Below are 16175 nucleotides of genomic sequence, written 5' to 3' on the forward strand. Positions count from 1 at the left end.
ATTATACATTTGTTAAAACCCATAGGATGTACAAAACTGAGAGTGAACTCTAATGTAAATTATCAGTTTTCGGTGGCAATGATGTAGAAATGTAGGTTCATCAGTTGTAACAAATGTACCATTCTGGTACAGGGGGATGTTAATAGTGGGGAGGTTGTTCATGTATTGGGGCAGAAGGCATATGAGAACTCTCTGTTCTTTCTGATTAATTTTATCATGAACTTAAAACTTCCCTAAAAAATAGTCTTTCATTTAAAGTCAACCCATAGGAATGAAGAAATTATTTGCAAATCGTATATCTGAAAAAAAGAATTATTTCCAGAGTGTATAAAGAACACTTACAACTCAGTAATAAAGGCAAATGACCCAGTTAAAAATGGACAAAAGATTTGAATAGAGCTTTTCCAAAGAAAAGCTACGAATGGTCAAAGGGGATAGGAAATGATGCTTATCATTATTAATCATAGGTAATTGCAAATCAAACTGCAATAAGATATCACTTTACATAATGAGGATGGCTATACTAAAAAAAGGCATATAATAACAAGTATTTGTGAGAATATGGAGAAATTAGAACCTTCAAAAATTGCTCTGGGAATGTAAAGTGGTGCAGCTGTTTTGGAAAACAGTGTGATAACTCCTCAAATGTAAAACATAAAATTACCATATGATCTAGAAATTCCACACCTGGATATATGCCCAATACAACCGCAAACTGACGTTTAAACAAAAATTTTTCCACTAAAGTTCAGAAGTATTATTTAAAATGGCAAGAGATGGAAACAACTCAAATGTCCATCAACTGATAAATCCATACCATGGAAAATTATTTGGCACTTAGAAGAAATGAAATATTAACACATGCTCCATGGATGAACCTTACCAACATTATATTAAGTGAAAGAAGCCAGGGACAAAGGCTACATAGTGTGTGATTCCATTCACACGAAATGTCCCCAATAGGCAAATCCATAGAAATAAAAGATGAGGGTTGCACAGAGATGAATATGTTCTGAAACCAGATAGTGCTGAAGGTAGCAACACAATTCTGCATGGGCTAACTACCACTAACTTCTGCATGGGCTAACTACCACTTTAAAGGGGTGAATCTTACCGTGTATGAATTCTGTCTAAGTAAAACTATTGTAAAAATAACCCTGAACTTGGTTGGGAAAAACTCAATAACTAGAGTAATAGTTTATTAAGGTATCCCAGTGTTTCCAGGGGAGTAAAGCACACTTAGCATTTCTAAGAATATGTAGTCAAGTTAAATAAATCCGGTAAATGCTTGCTTTGCATTTAAAACAAATGGAGTCTACAACCCAGTCCCCTAACTACTCCACAAAGATTATTATTTGATTCCTTGTTTGGTAAAGCTTATTATATTTTCCTTATCAAAGGGCTTCTTTAGATAGATCCTAGAGAGGTTTGATGTATGGAAGAATTAAATTGTTTATTTCCCGAAATCCTATGCAAAATTTATATGGCCAGCTTTCAGAATAGCTCATTCAAAAACTCCTTAATCTTCACAGAGTATAAAGCCATAAACATTGCCAAATTAAGTGAAAATTTTCTCTCCCTAAAATCTTTCATTCAAGAACTTAATTTAATGCCTGCTCAGCCATGTCTATGAGCTGGTTGCCTTATCAACTGCCGTTTTTTTTAAAGTTCCAGGTGGAATGTCTATCCATGGTTTGCATCTACTCAGCCCATTGTCTCACTTCTTGTTGCTAGGATACCAGTTTTTAGTGATGTCAACCTTTTGGAATATTAAAAATTTATTTCTAATCAAGTTTTTATTCTATATGGCCTTAGGAAAAGAAGAAACTATGGTCTGTGGTCACATAAAACAGCTTCCAGAGTGACTTTAAATCTCTGGTAATAAGTCTAAACTCATTTTTTATTGAAAAATTGAAAAAACTGACTTTATCATTAAAATTGCAAGTTTTAGCTTTGTGCATTAGTTTGCCCATAAGTGGAAGGGGAGGTCATATCACAGAAATCTTTTCTTCCTTCTAGAATGGCTGATTCATTTTGTCTCTCAAAGGTGCAATCTCCAGGGTACAGAAAAAGTCCTCCAGAGGAGATTTGTTTTCTCCTTATTTCTTAGGACTCTCAGTTTCAAAACTAGAAACTGGAACAATTTATTTCCCTGACTTCCAAAAGTGACAGAGATTAGAAGGTAAAAAATGTGATATTATTTATTTTTATTCCAATTAATTCAGTTCAGCAATGTGTATGGAACACCCTTGATGCATGAGTTACTAATCAGTCTGGTGAGTGTAAAGATGAATATGCAACAGTCACTGTCTTCAATCTGATTATAACCTAATAAAGACCTAGACATGTGCACAAAGTCCAGCGTCAGTCTACAGAGGGTCAGGGGACTGAGCTGCTCCAGGCCCAGCAAGGAGAGTCCCAGTACCTGCCTTGGGGTCTGCAGAAACACAGGTCTGGAGCCCGCATTCGTTAGTTATGAACCAAAGGGATGATTAAGATCTGCAGCACTGTGGAAGTACCAGAGTAGCACCACAGTAACAGCTCAGAATGAGTTACCCCACAAGGGAAGCCAATGTGTGAGAAAATTCATAGGTCAGGGTTCATTTGAACATTCCTAGATGGGGCCCATGGCCTCTGTCTTGGACACTGATGGGGTCTGGTAAAAAAAGACATGGCCCAACCCCCACCCATGGTAGGCTGGTTAATACTAGGGGACAGGGCAAATCTATCTGACAGGAGAATGGCTGGGATTTCAAGGAGACTTTGTAAGCAGCATGACAGTTAAACTGGGCCCTAAAGCATAGGTAGGACTTCATGAAGCAGAAGTAACAAGGAGAACATGCAAAGTACAAGAAAGAGGAAAGCAAAATATGAAGTCTAGAGAATGCTGCTATACTAAAGCAATGGCTAGTGATGGTGCATCAGGAATGTAGGGTGTATTCCCCACACCCCACAGGAGAAGGAGACAGGAAATTCAAAAGGGATCTTGGTCTAGGTTAAGGGCCTTGAAATGTCATGCTGAGTAATTTGGACTTTATTCTATATGTGCAATAAAGATCCACTCAGGGTTTGAGTAATACAATGTGAGATAATGACCTTTTAGTAATAAGCTGACTTATCAACCTAACTCAGTAACTTCAGTTAAAATTTATTTGCTTTTAAGCTTGTCCCAGTAATTCTGTTTGCCTGCTCAGATCCATTCTTCACCATCTGTCTCTTGTACTATGCCCCAGGAGGCTGACTCTACCAGTCTCCCTTGCCCTCTGCCTCCCAGTAGGGTATGGCCAATGGGAGGTACCAGCTGGTTGTTGGAGATCAGGAGGAGGAAGCAGTAGGGATGTGTTTGTTCAGGGACTGTGTTTCTCCACTAAGGCCTCAGCTCTCATAAAATATCCCCTTTCTACAGCTCTAGCTCTCGCCAAGTCCTGGCAACTGCTGCCTTCTCCTGCCCCTCTTCAGGTCTAAGGATGGTAAGGGCTTCCTGCTGTTCCTGGTCACTGGATGCCTCACCCTCCCTGAATGTTTCTCTTTACCCTGATGCATTGGGGAAGAGGAGCTAAAATCACCCCCGGGTTACATGGTTAACTAAGAGGATACACGTTGCTCAATATTCAAGGCTCAGATTTATTACAGCAAAAGGGGAAATAAACAAAAGGGAAAGGAAAGGGTAAAGTCTAGAACAAACCAGGTACGAACTCCAAGGGTATCCTCCCAGCAGAGTCACACAAGATGTGCTTATTTCCCCCCACAACGAGTTGTGGCAGCATGGGTGAAATGTTGCCTACCAGGAAATCTCATTAGAGATTCAGTGCCCAAGACTTTTACTGGGCGTCAGTCACATAGGCACCTTTTGTACAGCACCTACCAAAACCCTAGACTCTAGAAGGAAAGTAGGTGTTCAGCATAAACCATATTGTTTGCACAAGTGGTTTGTGCACAGTGAGCCATTCTTACCAGGGAATAATGGGAACCCTCTCCAAATCCAAGCTCCCAGGTGCCAGTCAAGGACCAGCTTTACAAACAAGCCCTTCCAAGGGTAGCAGCCTATTATGCTAACTCTCTTCTATATACCAGCCTGCACTTCTGTAAATGATTTCTTCATTTAAGACTTTTTAATCAAATCCTTTCAAGCAAGTCATTGGTTTCCCTAGGGACCCTAACAATTATAAAACAATATCCATATCTATCTATGTATCTGTCCACGCTTATATATAAATAGATGGGAAGTCACTTCTCATACCTTTCTCTTCAGCATTTCCCAGGCCTGAGACTCAGCACGGAGCATCCAAGGCACTCCTAGTCTGTTGAGGCACAGCCTCCACTGTGAGTCCTCCCCCTATTTCCATACTCACATGATTGAGTGTCTCTCTCAACTTGTCTGCTGGGGACCCTCTGGGGATGGATCCTGTGCTTGACTTTCATGCTGTTCGTCTGAAGCTCTGAAACACTTCCTACCACTTCACATCTCTTCTTTGGGGGGCAGGCCCTGCACCAACCAGCCAGAAGGTAAGGGATCCCAATGCCCCTACAACCTGAGTCTGAGCTTGGCCTCTTTCAAATCCTCTGCCCTAACCCTCTTGACACTGTCACTGCCTAAATGGATCTGGAGTTTTCAAATTGTGCTCAAAAGATGCACAATTAAACTTTTAGGCATTTTGACCCCATGATACCCTCCAACTGGGATAGTTATCTTATGACTCATCCACTATTCTCTGGCTTTTTTACCCTCTTCTCTTAGGTCCAACCCCACCCTAGCTTCCTTTCCTGCTACTGTATTTTGACTATTTATCATTATCTTTAAAAACCACCTCAAATTTAGTGGCTTACCACATCAACCATGCTTCTGTAGACCAGGAATATGGGCAAGGTTTGGCTGAACAAATCTTTTGTTCTACATGGTGTCAACTGGGACACCATACTGTGTTCAATCAGCAGCTGGGCTGGGTTGGAAGGTCCAACACAACAGGAAGGCTGGTTCAGTGGTTCTCTTCTCTACTTGCATGTAGTCTCAGGACCTCTCCATGTGGTTTCTCTAGCAAGTTAGTTATATTTCTTATACAACAGCCAAGAGCTCCAAGAAACCATGATAGACACTGCCGGTCCTTTAAAAGTCCAGGCCTGGGGCTGGCATAGTATCACTCCTGCCATATTCTATTGCTCCACGCAATCAGAGGCCAGGCTGGTTCATGGAGAAGGAGAATAGAGCCTATGTCTCAATGGGAGGAGAATCAAAGAACTTGCGGTCACATTTGTGGAGGTTCCTACATATTTCACAGCCCAGTACATTCAGATACGACCAAAAGACTCCTTAAACAAATGACCGAAAACTACATCATGTTATTCCCAATTTGAGAATTATCAATCGGTTAGAAGCAGAACACTGATAACCAGAGTAGTAGAATCAACACTGGCACACAGCAGGGGTAGTTTTGCTCTTTTGTTTCCCTGCTCTTCCTTACATCACTGTGCACAGTAATGTCTTAAGCTAAAGAATCATTTTCCCCTCCAGGCATTAAAATCTGAGTCCTTCACACCAGGAGGGTTATAAATCACAAACATGAGATTGGATTTTGCAACAGAACTGGTGTTGAAGATCCTTTGGCAGTGACTTTTTCTCGCCTCGTCTGTTTTTTGTCAGAGGAGCATCTGTCAGGGGATTGGGGTGTCCTTCTGTGCTTATGATTTGTTTCCCTCCTGGTGCAGGCCAGGCCACCCACCCTAGGCGTGGGATGACTGTGATCTTCTTGAAGCCATTCCAAGAGCCTGTGTTCAGGCCTTGTTCCCAGGATTATAAGGAATGAAACAACCATATAGAAATCCTCCTGAAAAAGCCTCATTGATAGTGTCCGGGAGACCCTCTTACTGAAGTCTAAAGAAGATTCTCTCAGGGAGGGTCCAGCATCCACATGACTTGCCACTCCAGAAGGTACATGTGCTGTCTGAGTAAGATTGTGTAATTGAAGCACAGATGCATACCAATAGGAAAGGCGGAGTTAATTGGGGGCAGGAGGTTTTAAAGGACTCTGAACATATTACTGAAAAATGTATATTATTTCCACACACATTTTTAAAGTGGAAAAATGGTAGAAATCATTTGTACCATTAGCACATCCAAATGCCTTTCACAGCCAGGATCTTGGGGGAACCTCATTTGGCCCTTTATAAAGTGCATCCCCTTTGTGCAGGCGATAAAGTTCAGACAACTTACATCAATTGCTTAAGGTCACCCAGGTCTTCTGTAATCAAATTATACATAGTGACTTCAAGAGAGAAAAAAGATAATTTTCTCATTTTTAGCTAGAAAAAAATGAGCAATAAATTTAGGTTTCAATGTTCTCTAAATAGGAATTTCCTATCGTTCCATATTTTATCCATTTCTCCCATCCAAGTTGCAAAGTACCCTCTCATTTATACAACCTCACATACTGCAGGGCAGGCTACCAGCCTTGGATTTACATCACACTTACACACATTTACATCACACTTACACACTTACTTACACAATCGCCCTAAAGAGGTCCCTGATTGCCATTTTATGTACCACTGCTTGAGCCAAAGAACAGCCCAAACTTTGCATGAGAAAGCTGCCCCTAACAAACATTAGTGACTACCTGAACTGATCTGATTATTTTTCTTGAGAATTTGAACTTGAGACAGGGGAAGGGGAGCAGAAGGAGAAGTCAGTAGTAAAGGCCTCCAAGTAGCAGAGGTCATGAGTTGATGGAAGACATGGGTAAATAAGAGCCATAGATGAACCAGAAGATACTAGAAGGTTGAGGCCATTAAAGAAGAAAAAAGGAGGAGGAGGAGGAGAATAAGAAAAACAAGGACAAAAAGGAGCCTTGAGTAAGCAGAACTAAAGGCCATATAATTAGAGAGGAAGGTGTTTGCTTGAGAATGGTTGGAGGATAAATAACTAAGAGCTGAGTCCCTATAATCGCAGACCCCTCAGTTAGGACTGACAACTCCAGCTGCTAAGCAGACATCCAGGTGACTCAGCCTCTGGAAGTGCACTGGACCTCAGTGACTGCCTAGTTCATAAACCCTGTTCCCTCCTCTCCCTCCAAGGATCAACAATTCCTGGGGACCCCTAGAGCTGATGGTCTGTCTTACACACAAGAATAACCTCACAATAAATCTCCTGTTATTTGAAGTGAATTGAGTGAACCCTATTTCTTGCAACCAATAAGTCTAACTCATGAAAAATTACAACTATATTCTTTGCAAACCAAGTACAAGATGAGAAAGGTTAGTGTTCTTAAAAGTGGAGTTTATCAAGTAGGAAGCCTGTATTGTGACAATACAGACTTGAGGTCAAAAAAACCAACACCTCTAAGGATAATTTTTTTAAAGATTTTATTTATTTATTCATGAAAGACACAGAGAGAGGCAGAGACACAGGCAGAGGGGGAAGCAGGCCCCCTGCAGGGAGCCCGATGTGGGACTCGATCCTAGGACCCCGGGGTCATGACCTGAGCTGAAGGCAGCACTCAACCACTGAGCCACCCAGGTGCACCTAAGGAAAATTTTTATAGCTTCTCCCTAATTATCCTAGTGATACCAGTGACAACACAATGTCACTGGATCAAGCCTCTATTTTCAACACAGAGCCCAAGACAGTGTGGTCAATATGCATTAACCACTGCATTTGATAGAAAATATTGAAGACACAATCTACCAGAAGTTATAAACCAGCGTTGGTAGCATTCCCTTAGGGGGCATCTGAAAGTAGGTTGGGACATTTTTACTTGTCAGTGACTGAGATCTTCTGTTGGCATTTGATGGAAAAGGGTCAGGGATGTTAAAATTCTTGCAATGCTCACAAGAGTGTTATACAATGAGGAATTATCCCAATAAAAATGCAAATGCTGCCCTCTTTAAGAAACACTGGACCTTTGCACGTATGAACGTGGTTGCTAACCTCAACAGTATAGTCTGATCCGTGGACAAACAACACAATAGCGTATCTTAAATCATGGGATCCCTGGGTGGCGCAGCGGTTTGGCGCCTGCCTTTGGCCCAGGGCGTGATCCTGGAGACCCGGGATCGAATCCCACGTCGGGCTCCCGGTGCATGGAGCCTGCTTCTCCCTCTGCCTGTGTCTCTGCCTCTCTCTCTCTCTCTCTCTCTCTCTCTCTCTGTGACTATCATAAATTAAAAAAAAAAAATTAAAAAAAAAATCATGATCATTCCAGAAAGTTCATAACATGTGCTAATTTAGCTACAGACCAGTCCTAGTGCTTCTGTTCTAACCTCTGCCTTGAAAGACAATGAACTCCCTTCTAGGAACAATCTTACCCCACAGCAACAGACAAGAAGATATGTTTGTCAAGGTAAGAAGACAACATATTCCATTTAACAGTTTCTTAGCTTAATTTATTACTTGTACACACTGAGACTTCTGGTATGTGTGTTTTCATTTTTAATGTTGCTCAGGTCCCACATAAGTTAGGGGTGGGCCTATTCAGGCCCCAGTTGCTGGTGTGTGTAATCAAAAGTAATAAAGCATATTGCAAGACTCTGAGAAATAATCACTGACTTTAATTGGTATAATTGATCTACAATTTAAATCTGTTTCCTCAAGGAAAACTGTGGTAAGGGTCTCTTTCCCAGATCACATTAGACAGATGCCTCCTTCCTGGGGGACCTGTCATTTGTTGAAAGTTTGCAGGTTTGGCAGGGATTCCTTGGGACTCAGCTATGCCTCCACCATTGAAGTCTCAGCTTCCCATCTCAATTTGAGGAAACTAGAATCTTTTGCTCACACACAAACCCCATGTTCTCTTATTTTTGATGAAACAGCTACATAGTGAGCATGGTTCATCACCCAGACTCTAAAGCACGGGAACTGAAAGTCTTAGGAAAAATTTCTCAGATGAATAATCCAAAGCTTGACTAACATTTCTGTTAGATGACGAGATGGGAAACATGTGTTTTCCTTCCCATAAGCCTGCTTAGTGACCAGAAATGTCCGTGTCATTTCAGTTTCAATCTCAGAGCCATTTTTTCCCTTACATTTGGTTAAAGCATCAGTTTCTATTTGCTTCCTCTGATCACCTTGAAGGGAGATGAATACAACAGCATGTTTGAATTTTTTTTTCTGCTTTGAGCCTTAATGCTCAGAATATTTTTCTTACTTCTTTAGAAGACATCTAAAATGGCCTCCTTCTCAGAAATCTAACTGTATAATGTACAGCCTAGGGAATGTAGTCAGTAATATTGTAATAACTTGGCATGGTGATAGATGGTAACTGGACTTATCATGGGGATCCTTTCATAATGTATAAAAATACCAAGGGGGGCCTGAGTGGCTCAGTCGGTTAAGCCGCTACTCTTATTGTCAGCTCAGGTCATGAGCTCAGGGTCCTGGGATAGAGCTCTGTGTTGGGCTCCATGCTCAGCAGGGAATCTACTTGAGGATCCTCTCTCTCTCTCTCTTATTCTGCCCCTCACCCCACTTGTGCTCTCCCTCTCTCTCAAATAAATAAATCTTTAAAATAAATAAATAAAAATACTGAATCACTATAATATATACCTGAAACTAATAGGATATTGTATGTCAATTATACTTTTAAAAAATCTAACTGTAGCTTCCACACAGATAATCATCTTTTTCTTTACAGCTTTTTTTTAAAACCACATGTTGTCATGACAATTGGCCACTTGATTTCAAACTGACTTCACAGCACAAACGTGACTATTTCCTGAGGAACAAGAATACTGATTTGTCCCCTGAACTGAAAAGGGATGCCATGTGTGTGGTCTCTAGCTCAACATCAGAGCACTAGATTAGGAGTCAGGAAACAGCTCAGACGCCAGTTAGGTCAGGAACTCTACGGATCGTGATCTCTTCCTCAGAGGACACTCACCTGAGGTCACTTCCAACCCAGAAGGTCTACAATTCCACAGGTTAATCTCTTCATCCTGGAGGAAATCTCTGGAAAGTTCCAGAGTGGCTCAGTTCAGTACTTCTACCAGGCAAGCAGCTTATTTTCCTCCTGTTATTCTCCAAGAGGAAAGTAAGGGGAGAATGAAATACACAAAGAACAAGATGCATTGTACCGTAAACTTTCTTAGAAATAGTTTTTCCTCCCACCCTTCAAAATTGGATCGTATTATTCACTGTTCTTAACCTTTTTAGAGTCACATGTCTCTCTGAGGATCTAATAAAAGCTATGAACACTCTTCCTAATGCCTACATGTGAACACACACAGACAATATTGTGTTTGATTTCAAGGGATTCATAAACCCTAGGTAATAACTCCTATTTCTGAGCTTGTGCCTCAGGATCAACATTTCTTGCACACCTGTCGCCCTCAGGGACTAGTCCCATAACTCCTGGTATTTACTCTCATTCCTCCAAGTGTTGCCAAACAAATGCCTCTTCGACACATCTATCCTATGATGAGTCCTTACTCTGGAATTTCTCATCAGAGCCCACCTTCCTGTCTGAGGAAGCTCTGTAATCTGCAACTCATTTTAAGAACTGACAAGGAAGTAGAACCAGATTAGATGCTACACTACTAGCTGTTCTAGTGCTGAACTCCTCCTGGCTTCTTGGTAATGAAGATCTCCACCCATCCTCCCTCTACCATCCCCTAACCGCCCCACTTCCCAAATGTCATTCTGTCTCCCCTCAATGTAAAATCCCTCACATCTCAAAAAAATAAAAAACCTGAAGTCACAGACATGAAAATAGATTGGTGTTTGTGGCGGGGGGTGGGAGGCGTGGGGGGGGAAGGTGATGGGTGAAGGTGGTCAAAGGACACAAACTTCCAGTTATAAGAAGGCTAAGTCCTGGGGATATAGTCTACAACATGGTGACTATAGTTAACAATACTCTATTATATATTTGAAAGATGCTAAGAGAGTAGATCTTCAAAGTTCTCAACACACACACACACATTTACAAAAAATTGTCATGATGTAAGGATATACTAACTAACTTTATCATGGAAATCATTTTGCAATATATACACATATCAAATCATCATATTGTACACTTTATTTTTTTTATTTTCCATTTATTCATGATAGAGAGAGAGAGAGAGAGAGGCAGAGACACAGGCAGAGGGAGAAGCAGGCTCCATGCTGGGAGCCCAACGCGGGACTTGATCCCGGGACCCCAGGATCATGCCCTGGGCCCAAGGCAGGCACTAAACCACTGAGCCACCCAGGGATCCCCCATATTGTACACTTTAAACTCACACGATATTATATGTCAATTATATCTCAATAAAGTTGGAAAAAATTAAAATGAAAAAAACTCAATCCAAAAAGATAAATAAAAATAAAATCCTTCAGATTCAAAGAGCCATTAATACACAATTTTCACTAACGAAAGGGAAGTTCTTTTCATTCCACACTCAAGCAAATAGTGATCAAAAAGCAGGATCCTATGTCAACAACCAATACATATAAAGATACATGGGATTTTTCTTTGCTACATGCCTCCCCTTTACCACAATGGCATTTTATGGATTAAAAAAGATATGAGTCACAATTTTTAAACAAATAAATGAAAGTACTTACCCACTATTTGTTCTAATAACTCCATGTTCAGCCATGTGCAGAGTGCTTCATTCAAAGCAGCAGCTACTGACAAAGAAGAATGGTAGGTGACTGACTCACAAATATCTAACAGGCATAGAGTTAGATGAAGATAAACCTTTCTCACTACGTAATATTGACATGAAGTATATGTCACTGCATAATAGCAGCATTAAGCATATCTGTAAGAACCAAGGACTCACTGGCATAGAAAGTCCAGTAATAAGCACATGCTTATCAAAGAAATACCTATTAAGATCTGCATATTTTTGAAAATTATGACATCAAATTCTGGAGATTGCGGCAGAACTGACATACTCATACACTCCTATTAGTTGATTTTTACAACTCTTTAGCTATAAATAAGAAAGAAGCATAAGAATGTTCCAATGTTATGCCCTTGTAATCATGACCCTAGGAATTTATCCCAAAGAAGTAATTTTTAAGAAGGAAAAAGATGGATGGCCAGGAGAAAGATCGTAACAGTCACTGAATGTTCACTGTGTACTGATCCCTCTGCCAGCACTTTACTACATCATTTAATTTTTGTACTTATACTACAAAACAAGTATGGCTTTTCTTTTATGGGGGAGCAAAATGCTTGCATGATTCAGCACAGGGTTAAACAAAGCCATCAAAATTCTTCCAGAGAATTTTCATGGAGGTGATCAGAAACAGCTAGAATGTTGGCCTAGTGTGCTTGGAAGAGAAATAAATTCCAGAATAGGATGTTTGTGGTTTATCCTGGGAAAAAAAGTTTGAAGTGGCCATAGGGAGAAAAGGAGACTGGAGCAATGGTTTTCAACCCTACAGGAGCCAAAGCTTCCTTTTATAATCACTATTTTATATGGAGCATTCGTCCCATATAGAGATAAATGTAGAGATAATATAGCTTACCTGCCTGCATTCATATTTTTTAAACCAACGTAATGGCCTAATTGTTATATAAGACAGAAATAAAAGGAAAGTAATCTATGATAAAATACTATGTATTGCTTGACACAAACCACACAAAAGACAGAAGTCACCCCCAAATTTCTAAAATGCACTGTAGGAGCAGCACTGTCTCCACTGATGGACTAGAAATAAAGAAGTTGTAGGTGGGTTTAAAAAAAAAAAAAAAAGGAAGAATATGAACTGGAAGAGAAGAGTTTGATTTGGAAGACGAGGACCCTAGAGTTCACCTTGACATTGTCAGAGCAAATGAGGCCACTTTAGCTGGAACCCTTGGGCAGGCTGGAGAGAGGAACTGTTAAGGCCCATTGAGGAGAAAATGACAGCAGCCACCCTGGGGGGTGATGACAGTCCCAGGCCACGTGGTGCTCCATACTCGAAGCAAATCTGACACATTTGAATTGGATGAAAACTTCACAGTCAATCTGGGTCATCCTTCTTGTTTTCCCAGTGAAACAAGAGTAATGATTTGTCTAAAGTCTTAAATGTGTCCTGAAGCAAAATGCCACGGACTCACCCAACCCCTTAGCTTCAAATCAAGTATGTCAGATAAATGGTCAAGATGGAGTTGAAGGCGACTCTGAAAGTTAGTTTTCAGGGACAGTCAGGAACTTGAGGTGACTGTTCCCTGGATAGAAGAAAGAAATGGAAGGTAAAGTCATAAAGAAATGTTAGTCTGTGTGTTTAATCAAGGTTGGTGATTGGCAGCACTATACAGAGTAAAGCATGCAGGCCTTGGAGTCAGGACACCTGCATTCTAGTTTGGGTTCTGTTGTTTATCACCTGTGTGGCTTCAGGCAAGTCATTTAACGTGTCCAATCTCTATTTTTCAGATAACAAGTTAGAAGTTCTAGGGGCACCCGGGTGGCTCAGTCAGTTAAGTGTCTAACTCTTGGTTTCAGCCTAGGTCATGATCTCAGGGTCATGGGATCAAACCCCTCCCTGGCTCCATGCTCAGTGGGAAGTCAGCTTGGGGATTCTCTCCCTCTGTCCCTCCCCCCACTCTCTCTCAAATAAATAAATACATCTTTAAAAAAAAAAGAAATTCTAATAACCCACCTTGATAGTGCCGTTGCAAAACACTAAGAAAATGTGTGTTTGGAGGAGCCTCGTAGTACTGGGAAATACTGGAGAAACATCAAGAGTGTTTCCTACTTTATCTATTAAAATAATGCCAATGAATGTGCATTTCTGAAAGGGACTCACCTAATAACTTCAGAATAATGAATGATAAATGATCAGGTTTCTTTGCCAAGTATTCCAAAGCACCCTGTAAAAGCCAAGATGTCCTGTATAGAGTGGAAGTCAGGTGACATCTCCTAGAGGGAGGAAGCTGGTTCAGCTGTCCCTAGAACTCAAGAGTTTTCCCTCGGACAGTGAGGAGAGAATAAATTGACAGAAACCTTTCAATATTTTCCTTCCAAGCCAAAGGTTCAGGGTACCTATGAGACACAGGGGAAGTCAAGGATGGATCTCAAATGGCACTTACTCCCAGTTCTAGTCCCGTCTAGCACTACAGGTGCTCTTGGGATTAATATGTCTTTTTAACAACATCCTCCAAGATGCAACTCTAGGAGAGGCTCTGCGTGGGAAGCACATAGCATGAGCTTTCGGTCTTAATACAGTTGAAACCCAAATGGTTTGCAGCTGGAGAAAAACTCTGCTGACTTGCCAAGAACCACTGGGACAGTGTGCTCCAAACAGTACCATTTAAGTAATAAACTCACAGCAGTGAGATTAGCCTTTGCTAGTTTCTTCCCTGAGGAACAGATATCAATTGTGATTTAAAATTTTCAGGAATAAAGCCTTTGGCTGGGCAGCAAGTCCCCCACCCCTGGGGAAACCAAAGGCAATAGCCAATGGCCAGTTTGGCTCTGAGATTGGATTTGAACCACCTCTGAGATGCATAAATACTGAACAAAATATGCAGAAGCTGATGACCATCTTGGCCCCAGAAAGACATCACATAAACACTTGAGTCTACTCTTAGGTAAAGGAGACAAGATGGGAAGGAGAGGCAAGTTGACTGAAATGCTGAGCTATTTTCTTGGGTTTGGGGTGGTGGGGGGAGTGGGGGATGAAGGGTGTTGTGAGCTTCAGACCAGCAGCATAATCACTTTCAAACTCACGCCGCCTCAAAAATGAGGCCACTAAGTTTGGAATACCAGCCTACCTCCACAGGAAGATCCTGCAAAGAATGTGAAGAGACAGCTACGAAGTAGACCAATTTTCCTACAGTCAGAATTAAAAGCCTTAGATGCATAGTCTGAGCGTCCTCAGCCTACTTGACATGAGAAATTCACTGGGGGTTTTCTCCGGCGTGACGTTGGACTCCAGCTCTAGTCCTTCAAGGAAACAGTTGGTATTTCTGTCACTTCAGACACAATGTGTTCATCATTTCTCATATCTGTGTCCTGTCGTACAGGATTCATCCAAGGCAGTGGCATTCCCCCCTGCAACGCAAGGCATCTGCTTCTTTCCTCCTAATGTCTTAATGGTGCTTCTCCATCTTCCAACAATTGTTTCCTTTCCAATCACACACACACACACACACACACACACACACACACACACACACGCAAATAGAAATAAGCTCCAGACGAGAATCATTATGTCTTGGTGGTAGAATTTGTTGTGACTACATTCCCAAATTATAAATCCTAGCAAGAGAACAAAGTTAAATCAGAATGTCTCTGTAATAAATTCCCAAGTTAGGGGCGGGGGAAGAAAGGTCTGCTTTTAATCTAGTGAGAAAAAAAAAAAATAGAAGCAATATGCATGGGTCACTAGCCTTCTTTTAAGTGTGGTATCTTGGGGAATCCTAGAGCCAGACTGCCTGGGGTCAAACCTTGGTTCTGGAATGTATTAGTTGTGGGACAGTGGGAAGTTGTTTAACCTCTGTGCCTCAATTTCCATTTACAGATAATGTTAAGTACAAATTTAATTCATAGAGTTATTCTGAGCGTTAAATAAGACAATATATGTAAAGCACTTAGAATAGTGCCTGGGACATGCTAGGCACCGCCCATATTAGCTATTATTCAGGTGGACTTGGCTTAGGACGTTGGTTTGTTTCAACATGGATAATTAAAAGGTACTTGAAGGTAGAATAAAAAGAGATATATGCATGTGAGATATACTAAAAGCTTAGCAGGTCCTGGCACATAGTTAAGAGAACAAAGAAATTATTATTGTTGTGGCAAATTCAGCTGGCTGGAAGACAATGCTAAAAAGCTCTGTGTCTTAGGGGTACAGCTGCTGGACTTCAAGGAGTCCAGTTGAGAGGGAGTGAGAGGTGCGCCACATTACGTCACCAACCAGAAAAACCACCTTCACAAATGGTAGGACAATAACAGTGTCCTAGTTTGTGAAGGTCAGTGTGTTCTCTGGAAGTAACGCTATTAAAATAACAATGGCATAATACGTCACTCTCCAGCACACCCACTCAACCCTTCCCTCCACGACCCCCTCCCAATGTACTCAAGTTCTTTCATTGGAGAGAATGCGATGAAAATGCCAGGGAATCATCAAATTGTGAGTCATATAATCTCTAAATGTATTTAGAGGTGGACCTCATTCGACCCCACTTGTTGAATGAAGGCAAGGATGAGGACGATGACCTGGGGGGTGGTATTGTTGACAGAAGAGTTGCCTCAGGTCCCAAGGCCAG

At 41.2% G+C, this 16175-nt stretch overlaps 1 long non-coding RNA gene across 2 annotated transcripts in view; it reads left to right on the top strand.

Annotated features, from left to right (window-relative positions):
• The first annotated feature begins 1757 nt into the window (after positions 1-1757).
• The window catches only part of LOC111093888, a 34938-nt gene continuing 20520 nt past the window's right edge, over positions 1758-16175 (top strand). Inside the window, exons 1-3 of one of the 2 annotated variants that reach the window (XR_005383599.1) lie at positions 1758-1878; positions 4253-4506; positions 9624-10648. This is a non-coding gene — a long non-coding RNA (uncharacterized LOC111093888). Of the gene's footprint in view, positions 1879-4252; positions 4507-9623; positions 10649-16175 lie in introns of those variants that run through there. The other variant, XR_005383600.1, reaches the window with a different exon arrangement.

Source organism: Canis lupus, chromosome 34, assembly GCF_011100685.1.
Source record: "Canis lupus familiaris isolate Mischka breed German Shepherd chromosome 34, alternate assembly UU_Cfam_GSD_1.0, whole genome shotgun sequence".
Classification (NCBI taxonomy): Eukaryota; Metazoa; Chordata; class Mammalia; order Carnivora; family Canidae; genus Canis; species Canis lupus.